Here is a 10,753-nt window from a genome sequence, read left to right as displayed (position 1 = left end):
AATTCAGAAATCGCTTAACGTAAATCAAGGATTATTTGGACAGTAAAGGCTCATCTGATTTCCCCCATGGCCATGTTGAGTTGTGGAATGTAAAGCATTTCCATGGGTTGTCAATAAACTTGAGAATTTTAATCCTGTTCAAGTACAGATACTGTAGATTGCATTCCTCAGATACCATTTATGTCATATTTTACAGTACTAAAAAAAGGAAATGTTCTCATTACTTAGTATATACCTAAATTAGTGATTCCCATCCTGTGGTCCACAGAACCCCAGTGCTCCTCCAAGCTTCTCCAGGGGATCTGAAAAAGAATTATATATCATAGCATCAGATTTAAGCCTAGATCTGTCGTCACTCCTACTTGACATCCTGTGAAGTTAGAGAAAAATCAGAAACCATCATGACATCATGAGAAGTTAGTCAATATACATCAGTATGCTCAAACATGTGCTATGCCATGCAAATCTATGTATTGAGGTAATTTATACGAATTGCATATAACCAAAAGTGTAAACATTATAAATGTTTATTAGTTGTAAATTATTTATTTGGTATGAAGTTAGATGTCTTATCGTTTGTATCATAAATAAATTGTCATCTGTTTGGTTCGGGTTTGGCGGGACCTGGCCTCTGTTATGCACTGGTGCCCCAGTGATAAGTACTGTACATCAATCAAAAGAAGGGATTTTCAAAGTGTAGACATGAGCAATTTTAGATTAATTTGTGTCGTTTAGGTAACCATTGCCAATAAAATAGTTTACTGCCCTGGGAAGAGATAAAACCGGCAATCCACAGACAGGATAAAGGCAGTCAGATAAAGATAAGTTATTCTGTCCTGAGCTAATTAATTCAAAAGATAATTGAGTAATTAACCAATTCAACTTTATACGCATGACCTTAAAAGAAGAAAAAATAAAGAGCAATAATTAGGAAGGTGCTATGGAGTTGTGGTACTGTAGCTCAGATGGCAAGGGCATCCAGCTCCTGAATGGAAGGTCCTGGGTTCAGTCCCCGATGGGGGCAAGTGATATAGCATGCTCTATTTCCTTCACGATGGCTCCCAGGTCCACCTGCTTTCCAAATGAGTACCAATACCGGGGGTTAATCCTTCTGGGGGTAATAGGCCACCTGGAGTGTGATGATGACCACATCACCTCCACCTGCAGTGTCAGATGGCTGAGAAAAATGGTGGCCCTTGCCCCTCATTCCCCCCAGGGGCCTTTATGGCCTGAAAAGGGGACCTACCTACGTATAAAGGTACTGAAAATCATAAGTTCTTCTCTATTTTTGTTAGTCCAAAGAATGCACCTCCGAACCAGAATAGATCAGAACACAATATACAGTAGAAGTGTACAGCCCATTTTTAAAATGCATGATCTAATTTTGAATGTGTTTTTTCCTGAAGGATGCCCATCAACTACGTCGTCCTAACCTGTCCTAACGTCGTCCTAACCTAACTCTTAATGAAACAATTCACCTGAAAGACAGAAGCCTTGGAAAAGAATGAACATTTCACAGAGACTAATCCAGCTGTGCGACTTAGTGCCCTCTTGTGGCATCTGCTGGGAATTTTATTAATTTTAACCACATTTGAACAATCATTTCATCTGCTACATAATTATATTAGGTCAACTAATGTTTACATGAGGATGATTTTTGGTATTTAGGCATTTTCTATCAATGAAAATATCTCCCAATAATTTATTTACCAAACACAGTGTATACTAATGAAACATCATATTTAAATACTATGTGTAAATCCTTCATTCTTCCACGACTAGAAATATAAATTGCACAATACACAGTGTAAATTAAATTAATAGAAGCATGTTATTCACCTGATTGGTACAGTCTTATGTAGGGTGTGCTGGGATATACTGATATACTGTACTATGGCAGTTTTTAATTTTTTAAGTGTATAATGTTTTTCTTTTATCTTGATTTTGATATTGCCTTTACTTGTTCCACTACAGTATGTCGCATGATCTTGATCATGAATTCAATCTAATTTGTTAAACACCAACCAGAAGTAATAATGACAATTAATCTAATGCCTTCAAAACAATGACAGCTGTTGTGCACATAGTCCTCAATAATAGGTTTCTGTCACATAGGACTGGAGCAGTGTGTGGATACAGCACAGCAGCGTTGTTTCCATAGGTACAGTACATTGCCAGTAATAACACACTGTATATAGTTAGATTAAATCACACAGAGAGATGTGATTCAGACCTGATGAAGTTACTGAGTGATGTAAAAAATTGCTATAGATGAAGAGATTTCTCATATTGCATATTTGCTTACAAAAGGAGGAGCAAACTAATACGGCCACATGAACATTTTATTCAATCCAGATCCAGATCTCCGCAGTTCAGGTTTTTAAAGTTGTCATTGAATCAGTGAGAAACAAGAGCTAACAATTAGCAAATGAAACCTGTATTTTTTAAAATGAAATGTGAATAAATGCCTTTCAAAAGACATTTTTCAGTAAGTAGACTAATAGAGTGTACCAAATTGCAAAACTCTCAGCACGAATGTATTTACTTAATTTATTTAATAAATGTATTAACAAATAAATTTACAAATGTGTAATATGCACAATATATAATCATTATTGTATAATAATAGAACACTATTAATATTTAATAATATGTATAATAGCATAACAATGTAGAATAATACATTAAATGTATAATGATATTTCATAACATTTGCTAATGATTTAAAAGTCATTTTCTTAAAGTTTAAATGAAAATGAAAACTTAAAATAAACATTTTAAAATATTTGATATTATTATTTTGGTGCTATTTTTGTTTTTACACATTGTATAATCACATTTCACTCCAAAACTTGCATCTTGTACTGGTTGCAGGTTTTTGATAATGGAGAGAGAAGCTTGGGGTTTTGTGTTAAATTTGCACATTAGCATAGTCATTTGTGAAATGTGTCATGGCAATTGTAAACAGCTGCAATTGCCAAACCTTAGAGAAGTACTAGTACTGTTGTTTCAAAATGCCTCAGTCTATACTGTACTTTCCACACAGTGAACATTCGTGTTAGTCTAATGAGATTTCTTTCATTGTCATTTTTAATTAAACAGAGCCTCTTCACACTTTTTTCTGATTTGTTAAAACACATATTCGGCAATTCTTAACATATTTCTCATATCCATTAATGCAAAGTATAAAACCATGCAATCATTTATAAGAATGATTATATATAATCATGTCATTATATATACAAAATATTCACATCTATTATGTATTCATTGTTACTGAATCTCATTCCTTTCAGAATCTCATGCCATATTGCAGAAAACATGGCCTTGCTCTGCACTGCAGAACCAATCCTCAGGTGTGACCCATCCATGCTTTGCTGTCACTGCAGGCCTGGAGAAGAGTGGTGAGTTCACACAGTAGGAATTGTAGTCATACATTACGCATAGGGGCAGAGTGTATAACTGCACTATTGACTACAGTGCCCTCCAGAATTATTGGCACAAAGTACTAAATGCAGGGGTGCCAATAATAAAGATTTATGTTTTCTTTGAATAATTTTACCTCGCTGAAAGCTTACATTTCTCTCATATTTTCAGTGTAAGATCAAGCTGATGAACAACAAACATTCATTCATAGCCTTTTTTGCTCATCTTTAATTCTGGAGGGCACTGTATTTAGAGCTTTATTTTGAGTTTTTAATAATAATAATAATAATAATAATAATAATGATAAACATTTATATAGCGCTTTTCTGGACACTCCACTCAAACTGCTTTACAGGTAATGGGGATCCCCTCCACCACCAGTGTGCAGCCCCACCTGGATGATGTGATGGCAGCCACAGTGTACCAGTATGCTCACCACATACCACTATTTTACACCGTTGGGGCTCATTAAGTCTAGCACCACATTAGCTGATATGGGGTGGAGCGGTGGCACTGTGGCTAAGGATCTGCGCCTGTGGCTGGAAGGCTGTCAGCTCAAATCCCGCAGCCGGCAGAGGAATCCTACTCCGTTTGGCCCTTGATCAACCAACTGCTCCAGGGGTGCTGTACAATGGCTGACCCTGAGCTCTAACCCCAGGCTTCTCTCTCCCTCTCTCTGTGTCTCATGGAGAGCAGGCTGGGGTATACAAAAAGACAAATTCCTAATGCAAGAAATTGTATATGGCTAATAAAGTGATCTTATCTTGTACTACTTTCTGCCTCCACTACCTCCAGAAGAGAAAAGCCCAAGATGATTCTAAAAAGAGGAAATTTTGGAAAGTACAGTACAGAAAAGTGAGGATATGCATTGTCGCAGGTAATAACAAGCGTTGTAGTCTCTCATCCTACCACCATTACTGTATTGGGCTGCTCATGGATTTTATGCAGTTGCCCAAGGAAAATTAGCAGTTGCTCTATGTTTCTTGTGCCAAGCAATGGACTGCAGCAAATAGCTCCAGTTTACTGTAGCTGATGGCAGAACATGACCTCCACGCTGCCCAGGCACGGTGCCATTGTAACGAACAGTTCTTTCCGGACCCTATGCGGACGACACAATCCGACGGAGTGGGAAAACACTGGGGAAACGTCATGCAGGAAAACGGGGCTGAAGACAGGGGGGCGTGTCCAAGGTGCGCTGGTGCACGGGGGAGGTGTGGCCGAGGCGAACAATCCGAGAGAGAAGTCCTTAGGGGATATCCAAAACACAAGGGTAAGTCCAAAACCAGAAGATCCATCAGAACAAAGAATTAAAAACCACGAAGGCCGGGTCAGAACCGGCGGACGGGGAACGGGAACGGGAACGGGAACGGAGGTTAAAACCTTAACGGGACCAGGCGCTTCCAGGTCCCGGACTCGCACGATATGGAAATCAGATGCAGAGCCCGGAAGAGCGTCAGCGCCTGGCTTTTAAGGTGGGCTGGGAATAGGGAGCAGGTGCATAGAATAAAGTCTTGAGTGAAAGGGCTGGAGCACCCTTAAGGAGGGGGAACTAATATCGTGACAGCCATGGCATCCAATGATATTTCGACTATGTCTGCATGAGTGTCTTGTTTTTGTATCAGGTTGAAGCCTTCCTCATCAATTAAGCTGTATTCGTATAAGGAAATATGGCCATCAAACTCCATTATTGTGTGTGATTATACAGTATGTTCCAGGTGTGGTTGTACTTCATCAAGAAATGGATATGCTTGCTGTTAACAACTGTCTCCTTGATTTTAGGGTGACTTTAAGTATCATGAATTGCTTCAGGTGGTGCTGGATTAAAAAGGGCACACAGTATTTTAGCAGGAGTACAATAGGTACTGTAGATACTTTATTGTCCTCTACTGTGGAAATCTGTCTTTGGCTTCTCCCATGTGTTTTGTACTTCTCCCAAAGTACAAAACACATAAGCAAAATATAAAAATCACATAAATAAAAAGGGACATCAAATCACTAAACACTATGTAATACATAAATAAATTGATAAATAAATAGGTAGTGTGGCGACTACATATACAGTGCCTTGCGAAAGTATTCGGCCCCCTTGAACTTTTCAACCTTTTGCCACATTTCAGGCTTCAAACATAAAGATATAAATTTTTTATTTTATGTGAAGAATCACCAACAAGTGGGACACAATTGTGAAGTGGAACGAAATCTATTGGATTTTTGAAACTTTTTTAACTAATAAAAAAATGAAAAGTGGGGCGTGCAAAATTATTCGGCCCCTTTACTTTCAGTGCAGCAAACTCACTCCAGAAGTTCAGCGAGGATCTCTGAATGATCCAATGTTGTCCTAAATGACTGATGGTGATAAATAGAATCCACCTGTGTGTAATCAAGTCTCTGTATAAATGCACCTGCTCTGTGATACTCTCAAGGTTATGTTGAAAGCGCAGAGAGCATCATGAAGACCAAGGAACACACCAGGCAGGTCCGTAATACTGTTGTGGAGAAGTTTAAAGCCGGATTTGGATACAAAAAGATTTCCCAAGCTTCAAACATCCCAAGGAGCACTGTGCAAGCGATCATCTTGAAATGGAAGGAGTATCAGACCACTGCAAATCTACCAAGACCTGGCCGTCCCTCTAAACTTTCAGCTCAGACAAGGAGAAGACTGATCAGAGATGCAGCCAAGAGGCCCATGATCACTCTGGATGAACTGCAGAGAACTACAGCTGAGGTGGGAGAGTCTGTCCATAGGACAACAATCAGTCTTACACTGCACAAATCTGGCCTTTATGGAAGAGTGGCAAGAAGAAAGCCATTTCTCAAAGATATCCATAAAAAGTCTCGTCTAAAGTTTGCCACAAGCCACCTGGGAGACACCCCAAACATGTGGAAGAAGGTGCTCTGGTCAGATGAAACCAAAATCGAACTTTTTGGCCACAATGCAAACGATATGTTTGGCGTAAAAGCAACACAGCTCATCACCCTCAACACACCATCCCCACTGTCAAACATGGTGGTGGCACCATCATGGTTTGGGCCTGCTTTTCTTCAGCAGGGACAGGGAAGATGGTTAAAATTGAGGGGAAGATGGATGCAGCCAAATACAGGACCATTCTGGATGAAAACCTGATGGAGTCTGCAAAAGACCTGAAACTGGGACGGAGATTTATCTTCCAACAAGACAATGATCCCAAACATACAGCAAAATCTACAAAGGAATGGTTCACAAATAAACGTATCCAGGTGTTTGAATGGCCAAGTCAAAGTCCAGACCTGAATCCAATCGAGAATCTGTGGAAAGAGCTGGAAACTGCTGTTCACAAACGCTCTCCATCCAACCTCACTGAGCTCGAGCTGTTTTGCAAGGAAGAATGGGCAAGAATTTCAGTCTCTCGATGTGCAAAACTGATAGAGACATACCCCAAGCGACTTGCAGCTGTAATCGCAGCAAAAGGTGGCTCTACAAAGTATTAACGCAAGGGGGCCGAATTATTTTGCACGCCCCACTTTTCATTTTTTTATTAGTTAAAAAAGTTTCAAAAATCCAATAGATTTCGTTCCACTTCACAATTGTGTCCCACTTGTTGGTGATTCTTCACATAAAATAAAAAATTTATATCTTTATGTTTGAAGCCTGAAATGTGGCAAAAGGTTGAAAAGTTCAAGGGGGCCGAATACTTTCGCAAGGCACTGTACATACTCTACATGTTAATATGTGGCTTTTAATTTGGCTCAGTGGTTAATTGTAATACCCATGTTTAATATATTACTTTGTTCAAGATGTTAAAATGGATTTAATATATACAGTACACTTTCACATAAACTCAGTTTTGTAAATGTGTGACTTACTTTGTTATTTCTTCATTGCCCTGTCTTTTCTTTGAGAGGGTCCAAAACTGTGCTTTAGTAGGCAGAGCAAAGCTGAAATACACAGTACAACTTTTTTCTGTGTATACAACAAGTTTTAATTTTGAACAGAATGTATTAACTTTTTGGACGTACTTTCATTCATTGGTATTTGTTTAAGGGAAAAAATAGCAGTGGTTAGCATTCCTGTCTCATAGGCCTCGGGCCATGGGTTCAGTTCCTGGAGTGTTATCTGCATGGAGTTTGTATGTTCTTCCCATGTTGGCATGGATGTCCTCTGGGTGCCCCAGTGTCCTTCCACAGCCCAAAGATATACAGTTCTCTTACGGTTAATTGGCTCCTAGGAAATGTGGCCCTGGTGTAAGTGTGTGCACATCTGTGTTTGGGTCTGTGTGTGTCCTGTGATGGACTGGGGTCCTGTCCAGGGTGTACCCTGCCTTGGACCAGTTGTTTGCTGGATTAGACTCTGACTCTCCCATAACTATGAATTGGATAAAGCAGTAGAAAATGGATGGATAGAAAATGTAAATTATAATTAAAACAGTGCATGTTACATATTGAATCTGTTGCACTTAACATCTGTCCTATTTCATTTTATACACATACAATATGGTATACTTATCATTTAATATGGTGTTTCTTCCCCTTAGGGACCTTTTTAGTTCTCATTCAAATCTACCAGAGAGGCAGAATCATAGTCAGCCGCATTTTCATTTCCGTACCCTTTCTGGCTCTTTTGAACTGTCTGCTTTGAAAATAAATGAAAGGGGACATGCTGTAGAAAGAGGCAGAATCATAATTAATGGAACACAAGCACAACTAAGAAGCTTGTGCAGAGCATCAGAATGAAATATGTTACTCAGCTTAGTGGAAATGTCTTTTTGGCTTTATAATGCCTGTGATTTAGACTCTCTTTAGGTCAGTGATGTCAGCTGTTCCTTTTGTTCTAGAATGTTTTCTGGCTGGGAATCTACCTGCACTAGTCCACAGTACATACAGTATATCTATTTCGCCATTATAGCCCTTACAAAGAGAAGTCCTGCCTTAAAAAAGATTTTCTGTTGGTAATTTAGTTATATTATAAACACTTAAAATGTCATGCTTTTAGTTGGAATGTACAGTATATGGTAAAAAGAAAACTGCCGTAAGGGTATGGCAGCATTAGTTACATTTTTAACAAGTTGAAATTACACTAACAAGAGGACAAAGTGGTGGATTTCAAATTTACATCTTTGAGATTCAATTTGAATAAGGTATCCACTAAGATCCTTCTTTAAAATACATAAAATATTAAAGTAGAAATAAGGATAATATTACATTCACAGTCAATTCAGGCCAATTCAATAATTTAATTTTGAGGTGTATACTAGAGTGCTAATATAGGGTGTGGGCATATAGGTAAACTAACAAGGTATACGTTTGTTAAACTGTGTTGAGCTAACAAAAGGTTTGTTAATCCTTTGGTAAGCTAACAGAGCTGCATAGTCCTTTCTGATCTGAGCACATTCCAGCATGAACTCAAATCTAATATTAAAGGTAAACAACAAAATTAAGGAAACATTTAATAACTACAGCTACTCGCAACTTCAATGCAAGTTTTTATATGCTAATCTAAATGCAAATAAAGTACTGTATATCAAGAACAATAGTTAAGTGATGTGTACAATCAAAAGATATAGAACCGTCTCACTGTCCTGCACTGCTGCAGTGAATGTCATTCTGGAGATTTTGCATGAGCTTTAGCTGTGCACTGATGTAGGAATGAGAATTTGTTCATACCCCATTTCAAGATTTTGAGGGAACTGTGAACTCCCTTCAAAAATGGTGTACTAAAATACTGTTTCTTAAGGACTTTACAGTAAAAAATATACAAATAATATGGGACTTGGAATGGCTATCAAATATACAAAGCCTTGAGCTTGATGAGTTTTATACTGTTTGTTCAAGTCATTTCATTTACTCAGTCTATGTTACCTAATTAATATTAACATACTGGAAGGGATATTACATATGAAGGGATATTACCTGTGACTGATATTATCATCAGGAGTGCTTCATTCATGTCACAATAATTAACTGCATTTGAGTACCAGCTGTATCAGAATGCATTGGCTGCACAGGACCAGGTGAAGGTCCATTCCTTGCTGAAAAGCAAAGAAAAGGAACACAATGTTCTGGCTGTGGAGCCTTTTTCAGATGAACCTGTTCCTTCACATGATATTTAAGTAGTCTGCTTACATTCCTAAACAGCATGAATTTATCATTATACAAAACTCAAAGTGTAAAACACAAATATAGTCACATAATAATGTGGAATAATGTAGCACTAAGTAAATATAATGTTCCCTTCATCACAACATTCTGTTTTCCATATTAGATACTTAAAAATTGTAGCACAAGTTTCTGGTCATATCTACAGTGCTTATGGAAAGTATACACGTCCTTTCCAAAGTAACACATCTTGTGGCTTAACAGTCTGAAAGCAAGACACATTAAATCAGAAGTTATGTATATAAAAGACAATGCTCAAACATTCTGAAAATTAATAACAAAAATAAAAACTTGGAAAAAAGGGTTGGGTAAGCATACGGTATATACCCTTTAGTAATAGCAGATGTAAAGTGGTGATGAATTGTTTTCCAAATCAAACAGCAAGCCAATTAGCCTCCACCTGTGTTCAGTTGTGGTGATTCTGAAGATTTTAGAATAAAATCAGCTGCTCCTGTAGCTCTGCTCTTCTGGGCAGTGCATCTCAGAGAGTCAACTATAACAACATACACATAGCTCTATGCACAGTAAACACAAATTTGTGCTCATTTTAAATAAGAGATTGAATCTGTTTTTACATCATGTTTTTCTTTCTCAGATTTGTTCCCTTGGTACAGCTGTTGTAACATGAGCTTAGGTCAGTCAAATAGGATACTACAGCTCATTCCCACCTTTACCTTACATATTTCTTTCAAACAAATTTTAGAATGAGCAACTGACCCAGCATTGTAGAGCAACTCTGTGTACACAGAAGGCTTCTCCCTTAACAAGTGCAATGTACATGATATGTGTACATTTTTACCATGAAATGGTACCATTTTCAGTTAATGAAGTGTAAGCCCCACCATTGTTTTCCATTTGATTGGTTATGCTATCACTGGTCTCTCCTACAAAAACATTGTAGTAACCAGAGTTATTTTTCCAACTGTCAAGAAATAGAAAAAAAATACAGTAGCTCCTAAACAGGGGGCAGCCACACAAATAGCCTGACACCCAGGCCCTTAAGGCAAAGTATGAATTGCCTCGTTGATAAAAGTTCAGTTATCAATATTATAACCCAACTCATAGGTGATTCTCAAAAACAATTCTGTAATTATCTGTTTTCTGACAAGGTTCCACAGCCAGAACATCAGTCTCTTACACTCTTCCTACTGTTCAGTGTGAAATTGACCTCTCCTGCTCGCATGTCTTATACAGT

This window comes from Lepisosteus oculatus, chromosome 2 (genome assembly GCF_040954835.1).
Source record: "Lepisosteus oculatus isolate fLepOcu1 chromosome 2, fLepOcu1.hap2, whole genome shotgun sequence".
In the NCBI taxonomy this organism is placed as follows: domain Eukaryota; kingdom Metazoa; phylum Chordata; class Actinopteri; order Semionotiformes; family Lepisosteidae; genus Lepisosteus; species Lepisosteus oculatus.
The sequence above is the reverse complement of the archived record's forward strand: the minus strand, read 5'-3'. Positions refer to the sequence as shown.